The 5,606-nt window shown below is 30.8% G+C and overlaps 1 non-coding gene across 1 annotated transcript; it reads left to right on the plus strand.

The window, feature by feature from the left end:
- The first annotated feature begins 1,908 nt into the window (after nucleotides 1–1,908).
- Nucleotides 1,909–2,072, plus strand: LOC126002452 (U1 spliceosomal RNA). The gene has a single exon (XR_007493151.1). It is a non-coding gene; the product is annotated as a U1 spliceosomal RNA (small nuclear RNA).
- The last annotated feature ends 3,534 nt before the right edge of the window (nucleotides 2,073–5,606 follow it).

Consider the following 5,606-nt stretch of genomic DNA (forward strand, 5'->3'; position numbering starts at 1 on the left):
GTTCAGTGTTCAAAATCACTCCTTATAGGCTCAGGGTACCTTATAGTGTATCAGGATTGAGCCCAGATGTGTGCAAAGCAAATCACCTACCTGCTCTGGCCTGATAATGCCAGCATTATCAACATCAAAAATCACAAAACTATGAAGTAGTAGAAATGAGATTCAACATCTTTAATATACATCTTTATGACTATTTAGTGTGTCAGCGCCCTTAACATTATGTAAACTCAGCTATCCCAAACTTACAGTGTAGGATTAAGAGCACTAAAATCACTGAGTTATAGAACACATTAAAAGCCACATTAAAGCACTAAAATATTAATTGATCTGTTAATAGTCATTTTCTATATATTCTCCTTCACACTCTTGATATTAGTAGGTAATATGTTTTGAGTCCTTATTACTTGATGAAGTTTATACAAAAAACCTTATCATGGTCCCATAGGAGTCAGTAGGAAACAAAAGATCCAAGAAAACAGCATATTGGGTGATAGAGATCACTGTAAAAAAAAGAACATATTTTACAGTATTGTCAAAATTTGACAGTCTAATAATTTTTGAAACCTATCTTCAAAGTCACCCTGAATCCTGGACTAGTCTGGTTTCTTCTTCTGAAACACAAATATGAGGTTACATTTTAGAGTGATTTAGGTGGAAATATAAATAAATATATTATTTAGCACAAACAAGACATTCTAATTACAATACTATTATTAAATCAGACACAAACAAAATTAAAAAATGTAGTAGGATTACACATTGCAAATGACATTTTTTAGGATTCAATCACCTTAATATTTTTTATACAATATTTCCTTATATCTTCAGTTATAAAAATCATTTTGGATGCTATTTCTAAAATGTTACAGCTGAATTTGAATCACTTAACTATTTATATGAATTGGAGAAATTTATATAAATACAAGGACTCAATGGATATATGGAAATGTAATTTTCTGTATAATTCATGTACATCATAAGGCTTTATGGAATGCTTTTATCCCTTACTTTCTTGTTCATACATTTGTGTATGTATGCAATAGAATTACCTTCTCTTTTATGTAAGAATTGTTAACTGATTCCAGTTTCTGTGACACACACTGATCTTTACAATAGTAAAAGCATTCAGGTAGAGTCAAAACAGCAAGATTTAGATATCATTGATAAGTATTTGTATATAAAAGTCATTTATAGCTTTCAGCAAAAAAAAATAGCAGATTTCCTTCAGTAGTATATTTAAAGTATCCATGTATAAATATTCTATAAATAATATGTAAGAAATATATTTTCTAGAACTATTTCAAGCATATCAATTAACTACTTTATATATAATACATACTATGTAAATTATTTCTGTAATATTTTTGTTTGGTTGGTTCAATTTGGGCAGGGGAATTGTGGTGTACCTAAGTAAAGATTTTACTCTGGTTCTGTGCTGTGGTATCACAGGGGATGATATGCAGTGCTGGGAATTAAGTGAAAGTCAATCTCATGCAATGTAGTCAAGGTAATCTCTGTATGATCTCTTTGGTCTATTTCTGTATTATTTCTTCAGGACAAAACCACATACAATACATTTTTTTGTATTTCTAATTAAAGATTTGTTCAATTTATTTCCTGCTACTCTTTGCATGTGAGAGTCCATGGCAACTATCTGCTTTATTTACCTCTGCAAAGGACTTTATTAACTCTTGGTAGCCATACCATGTGTTGCCTTTCATCACAGTTAACAGCAAAGGGTTTGGCTTCTATGATATATTTGAATTTAAATTCAGGCCCAGTGCCATGGGCTATGTTATATGTACCTAGCCCTCCCTATTTCTATTTTGAAACCCTAATTTATTTTTTATTTTAGTGACATAGTTTGTGATAATAATGGTTAAAGTGAGGTCATAAGAATAAGATTCTATACTTACCTGGCAGGGGTGATTCCATGATCACGAAGGTGGTTTCCCCAGGGTGAGGCTAGCCCATTGCACTCCGGGCATGCTGACCCCTGCGATTTCCCCAAATGTGGGAAACTCGACTGCGTAATTTATGGTAGTGGGGGACTACGTGCGCGCTCTCCCCTAGGGAAAAAAAAGAAGATTCTTATGTAATAAGATTGATCGTCTCATAAGAAAAGAAAGAGAGTTCTTATCATTTATCTCCCCCGAGGAAAGATCATATGAACACACAGTAAGATAGTGTCTTCTTCAAGACAAAGGAGGCTTTATACCACAATTCACTCATCTGAACACCCCCAAATTTGGCAGGGATTTTCTAAAACCGAGAAAATAAATTCCTGTCAAACCAAACTATGTTATTATTTATGGCCATAAAAAAGGAACCATATCTAACATGCATTAATGATATTGTTATGGTGGGAAAAAACCGTCAACTTCTCTTTTCTAGAATTTTATTACTTAAAAATATTACCTGGGGGGGGGAGGGGGCAGAGTGGTGGTGCAAGCAGTAAGAAGTCTGACTTGTCTACTTGCACTAGCTTAGAATGAACTGCGGTTCAACCCCTCAGCTTCCCAGATGGTCCCCCAAGCCAGGAGCAATTTCTGAGCACGTAGCCAGGAGTAGCCCCTGAGCGTCACTACTAGAGCAGTAGTGAAGAATTTAAGGCATTATACTTGAATTCTGCTGGTCTGGTTTTGAGCCCTGATACTACATATGGTTCCCTGAGCACAGCTAAGAATGAAAACTTTAAGCACAGAGTAAGGAATAAGCCCTGTGCACAACCATGTGTGAACCCAAATAAAAATACATTACCTCCCACAGAAGTTATTTGTAAAGATAAAATTAAATAATGCATATAAAACCTTGCACCATTTCCCTTTATTTACATAAAACTTACTGACACAAGGATTTCTATAACTGTATCTATAGCCAATAACTTGTCTCTGTGTTTTAATTTCTATTTCTAACACCCCAAAGATACCTCTTTTTCCAAAGGAAGATACTTCATATAGTAGGTGTTCCAAATTCAATTAGTTTTTCTTAGATTACAAAAAAAAAACACTATCTTAAATTTTTTTGCATACCTTTATCCCCCATTTTCAATTAATAGCATCAACTCTCTGTAACCATTCATCAGACTATCTTCAACTACTTGTTTGAAGACTGTTAAATCTTAAAATCTTAACAAACCTCAACTCATACTTCTCTGTTATACTTGTGTTACTTGAAATCAGAGTTTCACCATATTTCTCTTGTCTTAATGCTGAAATCTTCTTAATTGTTTCTCTTTTATGAGCCTCACAACCTCACCATCATATGTCCATACTTCAACTTTTAGTTATATGTGGCAATTAAAAACAATAACATAGCTAAAATTATAATGGAAATTATTTCCAGCTTTCCAAACTCTACAAGTATTACATTTTTTTTCAACAACATGTTTCTAGAATCCAGGAGTGGGAGGAATCTTATTAAATTTAAGGTTAAAAAAATGTAAAACTTCCAGTTCTTAAACAAATATCTGTTCCTAGATAAGAGTCCTGATTTCTGTACTGAGAAAAAATTTTTTAGAAATGTACTCAGAAGTATTCCTAAAAACTTTATCTATTCAGGGAGACTTTACTTAATACAGGAATTAAAAGAACAAATTGGATGGACTTCTGTGGCCCTTCTCTTCTAACAAGACCTTGATTCAGGTCAAAAGCATTCAGCAGGAGTGAAAGGAATAAAAGAGTATCTATCATTTCATTTTTTGTTCAATTGCCAAGCATTGAAATATACAAAATTAAACTCCCATTTCATGTGCTACTTAGTCTTTATTTTCCCAAGTGACAGAAAAGCCCATTTTTCTCTCATCTTGAAGAGATGTAATTTATGCTCAATTTCCATGTTAGATTACTTAAGACATTTCTTTCCACAGTAATTTTTCTTTTTCATTTATAGTATAGTGAATGTTAGGGTTGCAAATTGCTCAAGTAAAAGGAACCTCAAAGTTAAGAGACATCCTTTCCAGTTATATATTCTGAGACATGAGCAAAAATGCATGCAGAAGTAATTAAGTTTTGTTTTTCTTTAGCTATCCAATAAATACTCAGTGGAGAGTGCAATACCATGCAAAGCTTTAAGACAAACATAATGAGTGAAATTGCACAGGTACTAAATTTATATTGATTAGAAATACAAACAAGACAGAATGAGGAAAAGCTGGAAGAAATTAGACTTGCCAGAATGAGGATAGCAATTAAAAGTCAGGTATAGAAATATTTATTCATTATTTTCTCTATTCATGAATTTATGCAATATTGACTGTTCACTGTTAAGGAAGAAAGGATAAAAAAGAAAAATAGAAAGTGAACCTGATTTCAAAAATTAAAAGGGTAAAAAGTTATAACTATAAGAAAAGCATCCATAATAATGTGGTAAGTGAATAATATAAACACCTTGTTTTATAGGTGATCAAACAAAGAGAAATTAAACCTTTATATCAACTTAAATAATGTTTTTTTCAAGATATATTTTATTATTTTAATAATTTCTTAAGGTAGTGAAAGATGTATCTTTTAATTTTTCATGAAAATAAAATAAACCTTTATTTCAGATAAATGTTATTTTACATTTTTCTACTCAGATACATTATTATTACAATAATACATTTTACCTATAATAACTAGATAATGTATTCTTATCTACAATAAGATATCATCTACATTAAGATAATAATATTATCTACAATAAGATGCATTATTTTCTACAATAATGTTAATGATGGTTTCATGTGTACATAATTCCAAAACTTTTAAATTTTATTAAAGATATCTGATTATTAATTTCTCATGCTATATGAGAATAATACACCTATGTTTATCAACATACATATTTACAGATTTTGAAATTTCATATATCCTGAAATAGTGTATTGGTTCACTGTCATCATGTAGTGGTGTGTTTCTCTGCCAAAATTGTCTATTTAACAATAAATATATAGAATATATTCTGTAATATATTTTTGTGTAATATATTCTTTGGGTAAAAATACATATATTTACAAAGGCATTGAGAAAAAGTCTATTAGTTTTAGGGCTTATGAAGAGAAAAGTGAGACAGTTATTCTGTTACTTTCATTTGTTTTGTTTTAAATAGCACAATAAATTATGCCTATGCAAGGAAGAAAATTCCAGAAAATGTATTTTTGGATTATGAAAATTGATACATACAACTCTACTATAATATTTGTCACCAGTTCAATATCCTATTAAACTAAAAATTAATAGGTAATTGTATCCTTGTCATTTCTAATTGCCTCTGGTCCAATATCTTGTTGAAGAAAATATAAATACAAATCACTGCTAACAAATAAGTTATAAGACCTAGCTAATATTTACAGTTATGGTATAAGAAGACATATAGAACTACACTTTTATGATGTAGTACTGAGGTAGGCAGTAAAATAAATTGGTGAATAAGGATGACATTGGCATGAAACTTACAATGAGAAAAAATGTCTCAGCAATTATTCATGACTCAGTTCTAATAATTTTATAAAATTAATTTTGAATTTTGAACACTAGTGATTTATATTAAGGGAAGTGGTAAATATTATAATTTTAAATATATTAAGGAAATATCAGAAGGTTTATGGAGAAGTAAATGTTTCAGTA

Source organism: Suncus etruscus, chromosome 2 (genome assembly GCF_024139225.1).
Source record: "Suncus etruscus isolate mSunEtr1 chromosome 2, mSunEtr1.pri.cur, whole genome shotgun sequence".
Lineage (NCBI taxonomy): Eukaryota > Metazoa > Chordata > Mammalia > Eulipotyphla > Soricidae > Suncus > Suncus etruscus.